We start from the raw sequence: 9934 nt of genomic DNA, 5'->3' as shown, positions 1-9934 counted from the left end.
AGGGATCGTCCAGTCTCTGATGGCAGGAGTTGTGGAGGAAGCAGTGGCCAGACGGGAGCTGCGGCGGACAGGAGAGTGAGGCTGTTGTTGTTGTGGGCGACAGGGAAAAGACAAGCGATCTGGTGACGGTGCTGGAGAAGTAGACATCTGTGCAGAGAAGGTTGGAGTGGTAAATACTGCCGACTGAAGTTGACGTGGAGTTGGCCTGGGAGGAGCTGGTTGAATTGGTTGAACTGGTTGAGTGGATCTCAACTGTGGAGCAACGGCAAACAGATCATCATCCAATGAAACGGAATAAATCAGGATGTTGTCCATGAGCTGCATGATTTTACAATGGGAAATCAAAATGCCGACCTCCCCCCAGAACCAGAAAGGAGCAGTGGAATAAAGGCCACTCCCCACCCCCCACATAACCCACTTTTAAATAATCAAGGTTACTGGATCTAGTCCCATATGTCACTATGGATACTTATTGCATATTCATTGTATTATTATGGGATGTTTATTGCACAAGCCTGATGTTTTCATCTCAAGTTGTTTTGTTTTTTGGCTGATATATTAATATTATGCATACTTTCCATTATTTGGTCATTCCTAATACTTGGTGGCTTTAAAACTGATTGAAGACAAGATTCCAGACTAACCTGTGTCTACCACATGTTGTCGTTCAGTTAAAATGTATTATTATTATTGCAGCAGAGAGTCAGTTATCCAAACTAATTGGGACCGATACTAGTTTGCTTAATTGATTTTGTTAGGGTTAGGGTTCTATCACATTAAGCATACAAAATTACAAAGCTTTACAAATCATTAAATTAATGCAATTCAGTAAAACTTTAACACCTACAGTTAAGGTAATGAAACACTGTAATTAAACCATATACCAAACTTTGAAAATCATCAAAGAATACAATTCAGTACAACTCTGACACATTACGTAACTTTAAATCATTAAATTAAAAAAAGAAGCAGAGAGGAAGAAATATGACAATTTCCTATGAAATTCAACATCCTTTTATAGCAGCTCCACGGTCTGCTGATATACTTTGATAAATATTTATGTTGTGCGCTGAAGGGGGTGCTGGCCCTGTGGAGAGATAGCATGTTAATCCCACTCTTCAAGAAAGGCAACCCAGAAGCATTCCCGCTCGTGGTATTTGAGGGATCGTTTTCGCTGGCGTGTCTCGCTCATCGGACAGATAAAATATGCCTACATGGCGCTCAGATCCATAATTCAAATTTTTTTTTTTTTTTTTTTTTTTTTTCAATATAAATAATATATAATGTTATGCTCGGTGTGAAAGCTCAGTTTTCCTTTTGAACTCTGTAACCAGGACTTGGCTGAATTGCCGGCAGCTAAAACATTTAAACTGCATTTTTCCCCAGGAGTGGAAACCTGTAAAATGTGGCTGAGTTTGGCAATTACATTTTCCTGTAATCTGATAGTGACTACTTGTTTTTTAGTTTGTTGAACTGGCCTTGAGTCAGGGGCGCTACTTTGTTTCCAGTAATATGACTTTTTTTGTTATTAACAGATAAGCGTTTTAAGTCCATTTTATATATATATATATATATGCACACACAAATTTAAAGCAAAACTGCTGTGTACCAAAAGGTGCAAAATCAAAAAGAAAAAGGTACACAAAAATGTGAATAATTGATTTAAATAAATAAATAAAAACAATTGTCAGGACGTTTCAGGCTACAAGTACTTCAGCTATAGTGTAAATCTTGAAAATCTAATTGACCAAGCATTCTTATAAAGGATTCATATGTAAACCATCTAATAAAGTGTAATGTGTAAATTTGCAGTGGTGTATAGTGATCAGCATTGGTGTTTGTCTTTTTTAAAAGCTTTATTTTTACTTGCTTCCTTTGCAATCATCCTTAATAGGTCCACAGTATCCTTATGAATATTTCAGGAAATCACTTCATTGTTTGCTGTCAGTCCTGGTTTTACCAAGGGATTGTTTTTCCTGTCGCACAAAGAAGCTATTCTTTTTTTATAAATATAGTCCTTAACTTTCTCAGGTAACAAACCTTAGTCTGGTGAATTGAGTTGCAATTCAAAATGATCACAACAAACATTTTGAAGTGCATTAAAAAAAAAAAAAAAAATACAAGGAATTGTAGTATTGTTTTGTTTAAGGATTGGGTAATTGGAGAACGAATTGGAGCTAGGAGCACGAAGGGGCTAATGAGAAGAGTGAAGGCTGCAGGTCTTCTTTTCCATAGAAGGAAGTAGCAGGAGTGTGCTCTGCTTGCAGAGGGAGTGGGGCAATGAAATGTGGATCTGTCTGAATCTGGTTCTTGGCATTCAGATATTGCCTCAGGAATGCTATCTGAAGAGCACTGAACTGGGGAAAAAAAACAACCTTCTAGAGAATTCAAGTGGCAGTGAACTGTGAAATTGAGCTGTTGCAGAACATGCTGTATTGTGTTGTATTGTGTTATATTATATCATGCTGTATTGTGGTTAGCACAGGTGTTATGATGTGTATCCCTTTCACAAGCCCAGGATCATAAAATGCCAGAAGAAATGAATGAATGAATGTACAAGCGTGTTCGCTGATCTGACATACCTTTTTTTAATTGAATTGAAATGGATCTGAAACCTCTCATGGGTGTCCATCATAAAGTCAAATCCTTAGAATTTTATCTTGGATACGGTTGAGGGAAAGTCTATTATACGGTGTCATATACAGCGAATACTGTCTTTTGAATAGGCTAGATTCACACAGCATTTAGTCTCTCTAAGAAAAACTAAACTTAAATAAACAAGTCAGTACAAAACATCATACTCCTTAGTAGTTTTTTAATGGTGCAAACCTCTCAGTGGAGTTAATGCCTGTTGCATTGCTGTGTTTTGTGTTTCAGAATGGCACAGACTATGGGTATTTGGTGAGGCAGAATTCAGAATTGCTGCGTGCCCTGGATGAGCTGGAAAGGACCTGTGCTTCTCTGCGTCAGGAAAATGTGTTATTGGTGAGGAATGGGAGGCTGCACTCCTACTAGCTTCATAACCATAGTTTTTCATAAAACTTAAACTTTTGTGGAGCCTGTTTTTGGATCTTCTGCTTATGATTTATTGTGTTTCAATGATGTTGACTAAAGGCTATTATAACAGATAGATTTCCATTTGTTTGCCATGTAGTGGGCTGTTAACAGTCTTGACCTCATAGTCTTTTCTCTTTTAAATTTTCTTCAATTCAGCGCAAAAGCAGCTCCCCTGAAACAGAAGAGAAGGTGAAGAGGCTGAAACGGAAGAATGCCGAGCTGGCCGTCATCGCCAAGCGCTTAGAGGAGAGGGCTCGGAAACTACAAGAGGCCAACCTCAAAGTGGTGAGCTTCACACTGTCAACCCACTGGCTCTCATCGCGATGTATTACAACGTCTCTTTAGTGCTCACTTTTAACCACTAGGTCCATTCTATGGAAAATGTGTAATATTGTATAAAAACCTAATATGTATGCGGTGATGGAGTCTATCCTTGTAAACAGAAGTCTTGAATTTGATATTCATCTAGCCCTGAATTTGTTAAAGCACTTCCCTAAACCCTGAGTTTTCTAATGAGAATATCTTCAAACAGGTTTGTGCACCAGTTACTTCCATTCTTGCTTACTTCCACCAATTGTTTTTTTCATATTCACCCCGCCCCCCACCCCCTCTACTACTTGGATACAAGTAACAGCTGAAACCTGAATTTAGCACCAATGGTAATCACTGGTGGCCTGGCATTATCAGGCTTCCTGTAAAAGCAATCTGTGAAAGCCCTCATAAGGGCGTGAAAGCACTCGGTCAGGGTAGATTGATATGGTTAAGGTTTACAAGGTTAATATGTTGCAGTGCTTGGTATCCAAAACAGAAGCCCCTGATGGGGGGCTGGGGGGTCAGAGGAAGCCTGTTATTGGGGGGGGGGGGATAATGTCGTCTGATTGCTGCAGCTGCTAGCAACGAGAGATATAAATAGCATGAGCCAAGGCTTCTAAGTGGAGCAACAGTAAGAGGGACACAACCATGGTGGTGAACTGTGTTGGCATTGGGGCTTATTTAGTGATCCTGTGAGGTGTAATAACAGAGTTGCCGTACAATCTTGTGGCATTCATACAAACAATTGATCAAATGGGATCTTTTAATCAGTGTTACAATTCTCGAATGTTTGTTCCCTTTTTGTCAATGCTGTTTGGGGGGAAAAAAAAATACAAAATACATACTCAGCGTCATACTCTGGTCATTTTGTCACATTGTTTTCACGGTGAAGTCATCGCTGGATTTTATTTGAGCATTTTACAACATTGGGGAATCTATTCCTGCTTTTCCCTAAAAAGCAGATGGTCAGTGCAATCCATTAAAACCCACCTGTACCACGATCAGTTTAGCCCTTTAGCTGACATTTCTGCAGATGCCTAGGAGACTGCTGACAACAGCAAGATACCTATGGGCCTCTGCACTTGGAAATAGTTTTATACAAATGAAATGGTGATAATGAACAGGTGGTTTTCAGCAAACCGTCCTTAAACAAACTGTGATGAGTGTGCTGGTCTCTTTGTTTGTTGCAGGCGAACACACCTGTGCCACTGAAGGGATCCGGTGTAGAGCAGTACAAGAAGGCGTTTGCCAGGCAGCGTGCCCATGACCTGGCAGAGCAAGCAGAGGCCCTCCTTGCCAAGGATAAGGAGATTGAAGCACTGCACGCTGAGTGCAGGGAGCTTCAGTCTCGCTTTGGGAAAGGAAAGGTAACTACGAGGCTCCCCCACGCACACACACACACAGTTACTAACCATCTTAAATTATTAATAACATAAGAATAGTTTGGGAACGAGGAAAGGCCATTTGGCCTCTCAGGGCTCTTCCCTTTGTTGGCTCACTGCATGTCAGTGTTCTAACTGAAGCATTGGGAATGGTTAAGGGATTTAACATATCCTACTGAGAGAGTCATTGCTATAGAAATTGCCTGTTACCAGGGGGACCCCAGGGCTTATGATTTTTACTTACTAAGCTTGTTTTATTTATGCACGATTGTGGAAACCTGAAATATTAAAGCGCAACATAGATTGTCTGGTTTGTTTCCATATATATATATCTATATATATATATATATATATATATATATATATATATATATATATATATCCCTTAGAAATTAAAATGACGTTAAATAAAAACATCTGATCTCACTGAGGCTGATAAATGAAGATGCATGGTAAGTATACTGCTTCATAATTAATGTGCTTATCCTAGCACACCCCCTGCTGGACAACAAAAAAAATCTACAGGAAATACCCACACACAGCATCATGGATTGGAGGAGGGGAGGTTTGCGGTCCCCCTTTCGTTAAAAATGTCAAAATAAGTCTGCAGCTGGAAAATTACAAGGCATTCTTAATGCTTCTTACTTGTTAATGCCAAGGGCGAATTCTTGCGCATCATCACTGGCGGACTTGGAAATAAACAACTGTTTATAACTGTTGTCTGTTACCTTGAAAATATAAAAGCAGATTTTATAGTAAATCCCTGGAAAGTTTTTTCACTGAACCATCACATTTTTATGACTTGACCCAAATATCTGTCCAAGCTTTATATTGGACTCCCAAACTTTGAAGTCCAGAATTCTTACGATCATATTTCTTTAGCAGGACTTTAATCCTTACTGTAAGGATGTTCTCGCTTCCCCAAACAAAAAACTGTCGTTATTTGGCCAAGTTGCAGTAATTTGTTTTTTTTTTACAACATTTTCTTCAGTTAATACCTCCTGTAATGAGTATTGCATGAGTTTTGAACATAGGGCCACCAACCTGGGAAAGCATTCTCACTTGGGAATGTTCCTGCAGTTTCTATTTAAAAATCATAACCAGGGTTAGTGTTGTGGATGCCAGCCATGAACATACTTGAACCTTTTCTTTCTTTGTTTTCTTTATTTTATCTATCTGTATATCTCCGTTGGTACCTTGTGTATTGTATGTGTCACAACACACAGCAAAGAGCCTGCTATTGGCAGTGGCAGCTGTACTAGTGTAGTAATTGCATGCTGCTATTAAAGCTGTAGGCAAGATGTGCCTCCACTAGATGGTACAAGCGCTTGATCAGTTTTAATCTTTAAATTACTGCAGCGCTAAAATAGATTTGTTGGAAGCACGTGCAGTGCTTTAATGGAACCAATAGTCAGTAAAAAATACAAAAAAAGTTATGTCAAGTATCACTGGAACAGAGGGGTTGTGGTGAACATTTAGGCTGTTTTTTGTTTTTTTTTGTGGTATTTTGCGAAAGTTACTTTTTTTTTTTTTTTTTCCGACTGCTGTGCCAATTGCCTCTTTTCAGTTATTTTGTTATGACAGGGTACCAAGTTACCGAAGCCTGACTGCAAGGGCCCAGCCTGGGGAATCGCTGTCCCCTGAGCAGTAGCGGGTTGATGAAGTGAACTAAACCCAGGCTTTTTTTCTCCCCGTTGAGGTCACTGCAGCGTTCTGTGGGGTACCCCTAGCCAAGATCTGCCACTGGCTTTGGCCTGGATCTGAACCAACAGTGGTGCCTTTTATTGGATAAGCCAAGAAAAAATACCTTGTGTGTGTTTGGACATGGTTTGAGCGTTACCGCCCCCTCCTTGGTTTGTTTGATGTTCCTGTTCTGTTGTGCACAGGGCCAGTCGGGTGGGAGTGATTTTGAGCGGCTGTTGCGGGAGTCTCAGAAGGAGGTCTTGCGGTTGCAGAGACAGTTGGCCTTATCGTCAACAAGAGAGCCAGAGATTGTGAACTACCAGGGAAAGGTAAGGGTGGCTAACTTCTCTACTGTCTGTGTAACCAGACACTGGGTTGCATTCATAAAACATGAACATAACCCGGGCTTTAATTAAAGACGATGCTAGTCTAGCATAAATAATTGAATAGTTTCACTGTCTTGGTACTGAAAATATGTAAAGCTGGACATTATATAAATATTAGTATGTTACATTATTTTACTTGTCCACTGTTTCAAGTGGAGTTGCATGGAGTTCTCATTTATGCAGTGGTTGTCTAAATACTGGTAGGTCTAAATGTAAGCACCATAAAACACTTAAACCTGGTGTAGCACAGATAATGTGCAAAATTTTACTACTCTGATGATCATGCTAAAATCTGTGACAGCAGCAGAAAAGGATAATGCATTGAGTGGAAAAACAGTGATGCAAGGGACTCGAAGAGAAATGCATTTTCATCATGGATTCAAGATGAGCTCTTTATTGTGTGCTTGCTAATCCTTTCCCAAACACGATGTGGGGAATAAACAGGCACCCTGTTTTTATACGTTAGTAAGGAGTCTTGCATGTTCATTATCTTTTTATTTTTTATAAACATGTAGTGGGAAAACTACTATAATGCTGCATTTTATTTATGTATGTATGTATGTATTTATTAATGTATGTAATGTATTTATTAATTGATTGATTAAGCAAGCATATTGCATACATTCCAGTAAACTCCATTGACCATAACCTATCTGAGTTGAAAGAACACTGTTGCGAAAAAAAAGATTATAAGGACAGTACTTTTATCTCGAGGGTTAAAACTGGGACACTGAACAGCTTATACAGTAGTCAGCAGTTTGCTGGGACGTATCCTTTTATTACGGTCATCCTGTTTCCTAGACCCCCCCCCTTCATGCCAGTGAAAAATATTCATGAAGATTTGATCCAAATTGCTAGCAGTGATGATATCTGGTAAGACGTAATGTGGATTTAGGGTTATACCACTGTTCAGTGGGAGAAGAAGAAAAAAAACCTTTTTTTCCCGCACGCCTGATACGCTATCATAAACTTTCAGCTATAAACTAAGAAACAACACTTCTTTTCTTTAGTTCGTCGTCGTCAGTGTCTTACATGTAGAACCAGTATAATTATTGTATGACTTTTTTTTTTTTTCCTTTTTTGACCTATTTAATTTACTAAGGGAACATGCCCTGTAGATGTTAATCCCCTTTGCCTGTAAAGTGGTACAGTCTAGTAAATCCTCTCCCTGTTGCTGTGGCAGCAATGAGAAGGTTCTGGCCGGTACGTAAGACATAGCCAGCAAACCAAGACTTTTCCAGGTTCTGTGGTTTGGCTAAAGCAAATAAACGCAAGGTAGGTCATAATGTCTTTTCCAGGGTCCATTTAAATAGATGGGAACGATCTGTGCAAATGTGTATTAGTGTGAAATGAAATCCAATAGGGGGTAATGGGAATGTACAAGATGCAATAGAAAATTATTATTTTTCTAAAACACCTGTGTGACTCAATAGAAAATGGAACATGTATAAAAAAATATATATATATATTTAATCTCTTTGTGTTTTTTCCTGCTATTTGAGCTCCTGCAGATGACTGAGTTCTGATTAACTTGTTTAGCAGCCAAACCCTAGTTAATGAATGTCTAGAATCTGTGTTTTTTTTATGTGTGAACAGAATACAGGTTTCATTTCTCACCAGTATCAATTTGTGTTGTTTTAAGGATGGGTCAGTGAGGGGTAATATTATCTTTTTGTGTGCAGCGCACAAAGCAAATAGGTGTTGGTTTTGAAATAGTGTAGAATGTGTTCAGCAACGGTACTAGACTGATGGCAGTGTAGAAATGATCCAGCACCTGCAAGCAGAGAATCAGAGGGGCGTCTCCCTTATGTGCATCAAATATGCACCGGGTATTTGTGCAAGTTTCTAAAATGCAGCCAGTGATGGTGCAAATATATGCACAAAACGCAACAAGACATACTTCCATTCAGGTAAATCTGTGATCTTAGAGAATTAGCGATACCCCTGTGGGTGTTTGCTATTTTTAATGTAAAAGGGAGCCAGTATTCGTATGCTGTGTGGCATTTTAGAGTAAGTTGTGTTTGTGTGTATTTCAGGTTATTGTTGTTGTTGTGTTGAGGGTGTCAAATCCGTCGTGATTACTTTATGAAAGATGTAATCCAGAGAAAAAATGCAATCAGGGTTGAAAAGAATAGAAAAACAAAACAAATGAAATGCATTGCGCAGTGCGCGTGCCAGGAAGCTGGTCCAGCACTTCCTGCTGGATTCTGGGATGCACTGGGACAGGTCATCCCGGGACAGAGACGCAACATCTGCATTTCAGCAGCAGAGCAGGTGTTAGTTAAAGTTTAAGGGAAGGGGTTCTTTGTTTCATCTTGTTTAAAAAAAAAAAAATGGTTCCCTTTTAACATTTTTAGAATTTTTGTAAATCTAAACATATTGAAATGACATTCAAGTCGGGTAAAACGACAGACCTAACTAACTGGGTATAATATACAACAATATTCCAGATGTTTATACAAAATAATATTTAGTCATGATTGCTAGAGAAAACTACACATTACACTATTAAGATTTCTCTGCCATAAAATTAGATTAGTTCTCCCGAATAACTCCTCAGTAGACAGAGAGTGGGTAGCAGTGATTGGTGATAGTCTCACCATTTCAGGTTAAATGTTTTTGTGGTTGAAGAATTTGCGTGTTTGGATAGTACGCAGCACGCTTTTATTGGATAAAGACAATGTAGCCTCAAAAACAATGCAAAAATAAGTTCTACCATTGACGAATTATAAACGGCAAAACCCAAAGAAATCACTAAATCAATGGTGTGACCACGGTTTGAGGAGGTCCTGTAACACGCCAAACGTAATCAAGAGAATCTAAAAGCCTTACATTTTCTTCGATCAGATTCGATGTTAACATGTATATTAAAATCCCCAAGTAACATAATCTTATCGTAGACAGGAAATCAGAAAATAATAGATAATGATTCAAATGAAGAGTAAAAATTATAATCTGCACAGAAAATAGTAGTAGACCTAATATTGATTAAAGCTAGATGCAAGTTGGCACAGTCAGCTGAAAAGGGTTGAACAGTGTTGATAGGAATGTTTATATATGATCGGTAAAGCAGACCCCAAGAGGTTTACTACCTTCCAGAGTGACAGGGGTAGT

The 9934-nt window shown here is 38.9% G+C and overlaps 1 long non-coding RNA gene across 1 annotated transcript; it reads left to right on the top strand.

The window, feature by feature from the left end:
* Nucleotides 1-2881: 2881 nt before the first annotated feature.
* LOC121309302 lies at nt 2882-6758 on the top strand. The gene is made up of 4 exons (XR_005948626.1): nt 2882-2985; nt 3214-3342; nt 4560-4736; nt 6638-6758. It is a non-coding gene; the product is annotated as an uncharacterized LOC121309302 (long non-coding RNA).
* The last annotated feature ends 3176 nt before the right edge of the window (nt 6759-9934 follow it).

Source organism: Polyodon spathula, unplaced genomic scaffold, assembly GCF_017654505.1.
Source record: "Polyodon spathula isolate WHYD16114869_AA unplaced genomic scaffold, ASM1765450v1 scaffolds_1153, whole genome shotgun sequence".
Classification (NCBI taxonomy): Eukaryota; Metazoa; Chordata; class Actinopteri; order Acipenseriformes; family Polyodontidae; genus Polyodon; species Polyodon spathula.
This window is presented reverse-complemented; position numbering and strand designations above follow the sequence as displayed.